At 43.6% G+C, this 10,297-nt stretch overlaps 1 long non-coding RNA gene across 1 annotated transcript; it reads right to left on the bottom strand.

The window, feature by feature from the left end:
* Positions 1-1,389: 1,389 nt before the first annotated feature.
* LOC140410442 (uncharacterized) lies at positions 1,390-8,568 on the bottom strand. The gene is made up of 3 exons (XR_011940653.1): positions 8,396-8,568; positions 2,535-2,670; positions 1,390-1,491 (listed from the first exon to the last, which is right to left on the bottom strand). It is a non-coding gene; the product is annotated as an uncharacterized lncRNA (long non-coding RNA).
* Positions 8,569-10,297: the final 1,729 nt, after the last annotated feature.

Here is a 10,297-nt window from a genome sequence, read left to right as displayed (position 1 = left end):
GATTGGAACTTGGGCAAAGAAAACATCTGCTGATTCAGGAGGTCCAAAGCTGGCACTTAAAGAAAATGTGCAAGACAAAAATGTTACTGTCCCCACCAGTTACAGAAGCTGGTAAATTATCACAATATCATTATCTAAATGTGCAATTGCCATTCGGAAGGAATTATGACCTCAACACATCCCAAGTTCATTCCTGTCCACAAAGTGCAGTCACTGTCACAATGCAGACGAGTACAGCCGCAAAAGAATTGTCCCACAAACAGGAATATTCCATTAATTATCCTCTGGGACATATTTGATCTGTGGCATATGTTCTGGGTGTCTATAGCAGGGGTTCAGGGATTCCTTTACACATTTCGCCAAGCACTGATTGAAAGGGATGAGGTTAAGGGCAAATTAAGACGAAATGTCTGATTGCAAAGGTGTTTATTCAAAGACTATTGGAAGGGGCGACATTCAGTTGGAGGGTGTTGGGCTACCTCATCCAACCTGATGTATAACTAAAATAATTGAATTATAATGGTAAATCCAAAGGAACGTTGTATCATGCAAAGCACCTATCTATTTTGCAGATAATTCTAAAGTATTACAAAATTTGTCCTGGATACATTACTGACAGATTTTCTTCCCTAAAAGGCAACCAGATGGGTTTTAAAGACAATTCGTAAGTTTCATGGGGAGACTTTCAAGTTATTAATTGGATTTAAATTCCACCAGCTTCTGTAGCTTTGAACCCATATCGCCAGAGCCTGGGCTTCTGGGTTACTAATCCAGTGATGTTGCAACTACAGCACCACATCCCACAAATGATAGCACAGTGGTTAGCACTGTTGCTTCACAGCGCCAGGGAGCCGGGTTTGATTGCAGCTTCGGTCACTGTCTGTGTGGGGTCTGCACAAAAGACATGCTTTTTTCAAATTAATTTAGAGAATCCAATTCATTTTTTCCAATTAAGGGGCAATTTAGCGTGGCCAATCCACCTAGCCTGCACATCATTTAGTTTGTGGGGGTGAAACCCACGCAAATATGGGTAAAATGTGCAAACTCCAAACGGACAGTGACCCACAGCTGGGATCGAACCTGGGACCTTGGCGCCGTGAGGCAGCAGTGCTAACCACTGTGCCATCGTGCTGCCCTTCTGAATCACATGCTTGTTAGGTGAAATGGAAATTCTGAATTCTCCCTCAGTGTACCCGAACAGGCGCCGGAATGTGGCGACTTCCACAATAATTTAATTGCAGTGTTAATGCAAGCCCACTTGTGAACTAAGATTATTATTATTTAATATCTTAAATGGATGTAGGGGCCAAGTCACACTCAGATGTGGTGTGATACATTGTTGTCATCAGCACTCATTGCAATCTCTTCAATGAATAACTGCATTCAGCATTTCAAAAGTCAAAGGTTTATTCATTTCCGATTATTCCCTTAATGGTTCCAACCAGCGATCACAATCTTTACAAAAGTAAAAATACTGCAGATGCTGGAAATCTGAAATAAAAACAGAAAAATGCTGGAAATGTTGCCGGTTTTATTCCAAATCTTTTTATTGCAATATTTTAAACTATTATAATGGCTGTAACTCATTCACAGGTACCAATTCTATATAAATAGAACTTGAACCCTTTCAATTAGATTCGAGCTAAGCCAATGTCAGGTGACCATTATTCTCTATGTAAACCATTCACATTGGAGTCAGCTGTACCCCTCCCATGTAGCAATTATTGTCAGAAAATGGATCAGGCAACCATTGCAAATTCCCGGAGGTTAAATTCAGTCTGTTATGAAGTTTAGATTAGATGGGTCAGAAACCCCGAGACTTCCTGCCTAACAGCACAGTGGAAGCACCTTCATCATGAGGACTGGAGTGCTTCAAGAAGAAAGCTCATCGCCACCCTTCTAAAGGGCAATTAGGGATTGGTAATAACTGCCAGCCACACCTCCATCCTGAAAGTTGTTTTTTAAAATCACGCTGGGTATCTAATATTCTAAAGAGAAGAATTACCGTCAGATTGTAATCTGGAAATAGTTTCTCAAAAATCCACATTTTATTAGATGTCATCTGAATTCCTCGATTGGATTCCAGAAATGACTCAATCCCAGGTGTGCAAAACTCTCAATAAGATCTGAGTATTATCCACCCATTAAAACAATAATGGTCCAGAACAAGTTGAACTGACATTGTAAATAACTAGAAGAATTAGTACATGATTGGGACTTAATAAACATAAACAAATATGTGACTAACATTTAATCTCTGTGCCAAATGTTGACATTTCCCGATGATGTTTTTCTAGGTGTCCTTCTTTCAATGTCATTGAAGTTTTTTTTAGAGTAGAGGGGTAGCATGGTCAGCGCAGGCTTGGAAGGCCGAAGGGCCTGTTCCTGTGCTGTACTTTACTTTGTTCATTGACATTAAATACTAAAAGGTTATCGAAAGATGACCTCGCGTTTATTTCCAAGTATGTCAAATATGCCCCCAGTGGGGGAAAATCATCAAATTAAAGACCTATTGTTAAAAGTATATTTATTACCTGGACATTATTCAATGCCGATCATCAGTATTTAGGTCAATTTCGGCTTGATGACCTCGGGTAACTCAAGTAAACATGGCACTACAAGGCAGCTTCTGTCTGCGTCTCTCGCATAAGCGAAATCTGAAGCCAATTCCTAAGAAAAAGGGGAACATCTTGTTGTATTCAATTGTTAACATTAGGTATAAAAGAAACACTACATACAAAGCGAATCTTTTGTTGGTGAATATGTTGATAAAAGAGCAAAAGGCATGTCGTATGAAATGGCAGTGGTTATATCACAAACTCTCAGGTGAGTGCCCTGAATTCACGTCCACATGGAGTATGTGATCTATCAAAGTTGTTATTGCGATTGGGAATCAAGGTGACTTGTTATTATTGACCCAGACCTCTCATATTAACTGTAGCAGATTGTAAATTTATTAGAATTCCTTATCAGATTGATACTACCTATTCATTCCCTGGTGTCTATTGTTCAAGTGTGCTTTTTGTCTGTCAGCTCATGCAAGTCACACACCCAATCATCAAAGAATTGAGTATTTTTATTGAATTACAACAAGCGACAAATCAATCTCGGGAATCCAAAGTATGCGACACAGAGTCCATTAAAACATTTGATTCATTTTCAGCATGTTCAGAGGGATCTGTTATTCGACCTTCAATTCATCTGAATCCCTCAGTTCAATTCCAACCTAGAACTCGCTCTTATAGAATAGAATCATGGAATTTACAATGCATAAGGAGGCAATTCGGTCCATCGAGTCTGCATTGGCTCTTGGAAAGAGCACCTTACCCAATCCCATACCTCCACCCTATCCCCGTAACCCTGCAACCTCATCTAACCTAAGGGCAATTTATCATGGCCAATCCACCTAACCTGCACATCTTTGGACTGTGGGGGGAAACCGGAGCACCCGGAGGAAACCCACGCAGACGATGGGAGAACATGTAGACTCCGCACAGACAGTGACGCAAGCGGGTATCGAACCTGGGACCCGAGCTCTGTGAAGCCATCGTGTGAATTATTCTACACACAAATTCTCTGAACTCCTTGAACAGCTTCATGTCATATAATCCTTCCTCTATTAATAAAGGATGGTGAGCAATATCTTGGGCAGGATTCTCTGTTTGCCGACACTGAAATCTTAAAATGTAATTGGGCGGAGAATAGGTTCTCACACCAAAATCACGACAGGTGCTGATTTGACGCCAAATAATAATGTTCACGGCATCAATGCATTCCAGAACGCACGTACGTAGACACCATTTGCAAATCATTATCGGGCCTGACCTGGTATTCTCCGGGGCCTACGGGATTCTACGCCTCCGATGGGTCAAGGTCCCGATGGCGTGGTTCACTTGTAAAAATTGTGAAACCGGCGTGCTGGTTGCTGAGGGAGAGAGAGGGGATATAGCAAGTGCCCAACATTGCCATTGTGTGCTGACAGTTGTGCTGCTGGCTGAGAGGTTTCTGCCAGGACTGAAGGGAGTAGCGGGGGCATCCAGGAGCTGGGCTGTGTGGTCGGGATGGACGGGCATGGAACACCATTGCTGCAGCCGGCAAGGCAGCCATGCAGCTGTGCAACCGCTAACTGCCCTCTGTGAACCTTGTGTTACGGGTCGTAAGATTGTCTTCCCAGGGCATCCCCCTGGATGCCCTCTGGCCCCAACCAACCAATCAGCTGCATGGGCACGCTCCAGCACAACTAGTGCCACCTTGTTGGCTGGGATGGTGTGTGTGGGGAGTGTAATGTGTATGTGCGGCTGCAGCTTGAACACGCGAGTGTCAATCATTGACCTGGCGAATCCCGCACCATTTTTCATTGGAATGTATTGTCTTCCACATAGCACCGGTGCTAGCCCTTTAATAGAGCGGAATTGGTCCGGATTTGGCACCAGATTTTGAGTCATGAAAGTCCACAAATTCTGCGTTGGCATCAACACTTAACCGCAGAAACAGAGAATGCCGCTTCAGATTTCTTGCACCTGTCAAATCCCAATTCTAAGTATTTTTTACTTTAAAGAACTGGAATCCCCACTGGATTGCAGCCTGGAACTCACAACTTAAGCATTAATTATATTGGATACAAACCCTTTCAACTCTTTGGGTAGATTCTAGTCTGTTTTGCACTCTCCATATCCATTATTACACAGGTAACTTGGTGAATCTCTCTATTAGATTACATTGGGTAACCCACACAAGATGTCGACCTGTCTTTACTAAACACAGAAATTGAATACTTTAGACCATTGACTAACCATCTAACCAAATTACACCGGAGCAGTTTTTAATCGAGGTTAGTTATCCCTTTAATCAGCATTGTCTCCATATAATGGTACAAAATATTCTTAGTTAAAGAATCCTTGATACATTCCACCCAATCGGAGACAGACAATAAATGGCCGAGGTCATCTCTTCTGCATAGAATACTTTTAAAATGAAGGAGGGGGAAGAGATAAAATTATCAACTCTAAATATGCACAAATTAAATAGGCTGGGTCATGTTCTGTTACTGGGATTATTTTATTTGAGTACTTTACCTGTAATTAAATGAAACTGTTGTGCAGGTGATTTACTCATCTGTAAATGCATTCATAAAAGGGATGGAGGATTTACATGAGGTGAAGACACTAGAGAATCTCGGATTGTTCTTCTTAAATCAGAGATTAAGATGAACTTTAATAGCGTCCTTCAGATTCCGGAGGATTTGTTTTTATGAGAGTTGAGAAGCTGTTTTCAGTAACAGGAGTGGGCAACCAACATACACAGATTGCAGAGAATTAGTAAAGGAGCCAGGGGGTGAGCTGAGTTTTCTATTCTGTGAGTGAGTGAGAGTTGTGATGAATGCAGTGGCTTGAAAGGCGTGTGGAGATGAAGATTGGTCATTGTATTTCCTGGTGAGGGAAGCAGCAGTGAGATTTGGCTGTAATGTTGGCCACACGCTGCAGGCACCTCCTTCAACTAATAGTTAAACCGCTTCTGACCACTCGCTTCCAATCCCCAGGCAATGCCGCTGACGTCTTTGTGCATGTATTTATGTCCTTTTTTGGAACTGAAACCTGGCTCTATGTTGATGAGCGACTGGTCCTGGAGTATAACAGCAGAAGTTTCTGAGTGAGCGTCAGAGTTCCAGCCGAGGGGTTTGGGGAGAACCAACGGATCTGGAATTCCCTAAAAGAGACAGTGAGAGATACGAATACACTCAGAGTCAGGCGGACAGAAAGGGGGAGAGGGAGAGGTTTGAGATTCAGATCCTCAGAGCGGTTCTCCACTTCAGCACCAAGGACAGCGGCTCACGCCAACTCAACGTCAAGCTTCACACACCCATCTGGTAAGGTTTTCAAATCAATTATTTTTTATTGAACCTGTTCTGGGAGGATGCAAAACGCATGGTGTTAAATAGTGCATTTTCTCATGTCGGTCCATGCGATACGACAATGTTATTAATAGCTTTCTTAAAACATGGTGGCACAGTGGTTAGCACTGCTGCCTCACAGTTCCAGGGACCCGGGTTCAATTCCAGCCTCGGGTGACTGTGCGGAGTTTGCACTTTCTCCCAGTGTTTGCTTGGGTTTATTCTGGGTGCTCTGCTTTCCCCCCCACAGTCCAAAGGTGTGCAGCTTAGGTGGGTTGCCCTTGCTGAACTAGTATCCAAAAGGCTAGGTGGGGTTACTGGGTTATGGGGATAGGTGTGGGCCTCTGTTGGGTGCTCTTTCAGAGGGTTGGTGCAGATGTGATGGACCGAATGGCCTTCTTCTGCTCTGCAGAGATTCTATGATTCTAGATAATAAGTTAGAATTTCTCATAGTTGGCGTTCTGGTCGAGTTTTGACATTAAACCGGTTTGCAGGAAAGATTACAGTGTGGAATATTTTCCCGCCTCAAAGATCCTGCAGTTTCCTTCTTGGTATTGGGTGTGAATCCAGATCTGGAACCCTTCAGCAGAGTGAGGGACCAGTTAAAGACTGTTGTGAATGGATTTATTGAGTAATGCGTTCCTATCTTGGATTTCAGGATCGCACACGATGGTGATTGGGTTCAGCTCCCATTTCGTGACGCTTTTCATTCTACTTAATGTCCTCTATTCGCCAGGATCGGTGCTTGAAAACAAATCAACTTTGAGGTAAGCCCCTCCAACCCTTTCCCTGGAGACTGTGCAATATTGTGGGAACAGGACACCCCCTTCTTACCCAATCAGGACATGACATGAGAAGTCCCAAACCAATATATACACATTTGTAATGCAGTTTCAGCTGTCATAACACCAACACACAAAACAACATTGTGCATGGGGGTTTATCAGCAATCTATTAAACACACTGGCACTTTGCATTGGTGACACACAAATATGGTCCATAGACTTCCTCAGGAAACTGAGGCCAGTTCAACTTTGTTGTTTAACAAGAGCCGGTGGAATGTGGAAGCTGGGGGGAGGAGGAGATCACAATTTGAAATGATTGGGGTTGAATTTTAAGCCACCGCATTAGGCACAATGAGAATGTTAATACTGAATGTGCACAGGTTGAGGGAGAGAGCTGTCCCATGCAGTGGTTGAGGTGAAGAGCATGGACGGTCTTGGAAAACGTGTAGGAGGGAGCCTGGAGCAGAATGACATGGGGACCGGGCTGGGAGAAGGGGCACAAACATTGACCAGTTGGAACAGAAAGCCTGTTGTTTGTTATAAACTCTACACCATTCTGTCTGAACCAAAACTCACTAGATTACACAGCCAATTCCTGTGTGAACTGGAATTAATTTGCCAAGCGTGTGGAATGAGGAACAAATGTGAGGTGGTCTCCCCACCGTGTGGTGGGTTATCCGAGTTCTTAACATCTCTATCATGTTATCCATGTAAAAAGCTGGATCGTAACGTTTATCAACTCCTTTACTGTAGCAGGAGGAGAGGACCCGTCTCTGCACTGTAGGATTCTATGATTCTATGATATGAGCTGGGTGGGGTGAGAGCGGTTGGTTTAGCACAGTGGGCTAAACAGCTGGCTTGTAATACAGAACAATGCCAGCAGCGCGGGTTCAATTCCTGTTCCAGCCTCATCGAACAGGCGCCAGAAGGTGGCGACTAGGGGCTTTTCACAGTAACTTAATTGAAGCCTACTTGTGACAATAAGCTATTATTATTATTATTATTATTGTAGGTATGCTGATACAGATTTACTCTTGTCAATCAAAGACCCTCCCACCCGGCTTACTCACTCTTCCAACTTCTTCCATCGGGCAGGAGATACAAAAGTCTGAGAACACACACTAACATATTAAATAATAACTTATTCTGCACTGTTACCAGACTCCTAAATTACCCTCTTATGAACTGATGGGCTTCTGGACTGATCTGATCTCTTCACACAACGTCTCGACTGAGTAGTACTACACTCCTGTGTGTATCACCCGATGCCTGTGCCAATGAATTTACATTAAGTTATTTATGTTTACTCGATTATGTATTTTCTTTTCATGTACGGAATGATCTGTCTCAGCTGAACGCAGAACGACACGTTTCACTGTGCCTCGGTACACATGCCAATAAATCAATCCAATCCAATCCTGACAAACTCACTGGTGCATAAACGAGGTGGCTGCACATAGCGACAGAGAACAAGTGTTCTTCATTGTGTACACACACCCTTTAAGATCAGTTCATTTAGCTTTGTGTTGTGTGATACATCTTATAATTTGGATTAATATAATTTGTACTTTGCCCTTTGAGGTTATATGGATAGTGTGTGTGTGAGGATAGTGTGGGTTTGACTGGTTTGAGTTCTACATGGCTATACTCTACTTCCAGTTGAAATTATGTTGTTGATGGCTCTGTAGAATCTGACTATGATTAGATTGATACTGTTTACCTTTACCTCCTGGACTGGGAAGTGCTGTTGCGTTGGAGAATGGGCCCATCAAGGATCAGTTACAGTCATCAGTAAAAACCGACAGTGACATGAACAAAAGCTCCTTGAGGTGAGTGACTCCCATCATCATGATGACCAGCAGCATCCAAACATCATTCACCTGAAAAATACAGTGCAGCTTATTCAACTGATCTAGTATTCAAATCTACATTAGACCATAGTGGTGTAGTGATATCGTCAAGAAACCAGTAATCTAGAGATCCAGGTTAATGGGCGGAGGACCCGGGTTTGAACCCACCACTGCTGGTATGGAGTTTGAATTAAATAAAAATCTGGAATTAAAGGGCCCAATGATGAGCATGAATCTATTGGGGATTGTTGTAAAAACCCATTTTGTTCACTGATGCCTTTTGGGAAGTGAATCTGCCGTCCTTACCTGTCCTACATCTGACTCGAGATCCACAGAAATATTAAATTGCTTAGTAAGCCACTCAGCTGAAGGGCAATTAGGGACAGACAACAAATGCTCGCCTTGCCAGTGACACCCACATCCCATGGAAAAATGGAGATAAGAGGCGAAGTAGTCCATCGAGCCTCTTGTACCTGACTCGCTCTTCAACACGTTCATGGCTGATCTGAGTGTGCCAGTAACTCGGTTTTCCTGTCTAACCCCTTGGCTCCCTTGTCAATAAAATACCTGTCTTATTCAGCCTTGAATATATTCGATGACCAGCCTCCACTGTTGTCTGGGGAAGAGCAAATCCACAAACTAACGGTCTTCTAAGAGAGAGAAAAATTCTCATCCCCTCCTCAATGGAAGACCCTTATTTTAAACATAGAAAATAGGAGCAGGAGTAAGCCATTCGGCCCTTCGGCCCTGCTCCGCCATTCATTATGATGATGGCTGATCGTCCAAAGACATGCAGGTTAGGTGGATTGGCCATGATAAATTGCCCTTAGTGACCAAAAAGGTGAGGAGGGCTCATTGGGTTACGGGGATAGGATGGAAGTGAGAGTTTAAATGGGTCAGTTACGGGGGTCGCCTATGGGGATGGGTGGAAGTGAGGGCTTAAGTGGATCGGTGCAGTCTCGATGGGCCGAGTGGCCTCCTTCTGCACTGTATGTTCTATGTTCAGTAAACTCTTCCCACTTTCCCCCCATATCCTTTGATCCCTTCAGCCCCAAGTGCTCCATCTAACTACTTCTTGAAAGCCTATCATATTTTGGCCTCAATTGCTTTCTGCGGCACAGAATTCCACAAGCTCTACATTCTCTGGGTAAAGAAATTTCTCCTCATCTCAGTCCTAAATTGCTTACCCTGTATCCTCAGACTGTGATCCCTGGTTCTGGACACACCCACCATTGGGAACATCCTTCCTGAATCTACCCTGTCTCATCCTGTTAAAATTTTATAGGTTTCCATGAAATCCGCCCCCCCCCCTCCCCACCCCACCGTCCCCTCGTTCTTTAAATTTCAATTTTCTTTAAATAATAATAATTATCGCTTATTGTCCCAAGTAGGCTTCAATGAAGTTACTGTGAAAAGCCCCTCGTCGCCACATTCCGGCACCTGTTCGGGGATGCTGGTACTTTGGCCTTGTTCTGCATTACATGTCAGCTGTTTAGCCCACTGTGCTAAACCAGCCCATATCCTCACCAACTCAGCCGCTCCTCATACATGAGTACTGCCTTCCCAGGGACAATCTGGTAAACCTTTGCTGCATTCCTTCCATGTCAAGAAAATCCTTCCTCAGATAAGGAGACCAAAACTGCACACAATATTCCAGGTATGGGGGTGCCCCGGTGGTGCAGTGGTTAGCACTGCCATCTCATGGCGCTGACGATTCGATCCTCGCCCTGCGTCACAGTTTTTGTGGAGTTTACAGATTCCAATTACAATGC

The sequence above is a fragment of the Scyliorhinus torazame genome, chromosome 1 (genome assembly GCF_047496885.1).
Source record: "Scyliorhinus torazame isolate Kashiwa2021f chromosome 1, sScyTor2.1, whole genome shotgun sequence".
NCBI classification, from domain to species: Eukaryota; Metazoa; Chordata; class Chondrichthyes; order Carcharhiniformes; family Scyliorhinidae; genus Scyliorhinus; species Scyliorhinus torazame.
This window is presented reverse-complemented; position numbering and strand designations above follow the sequence as displayed.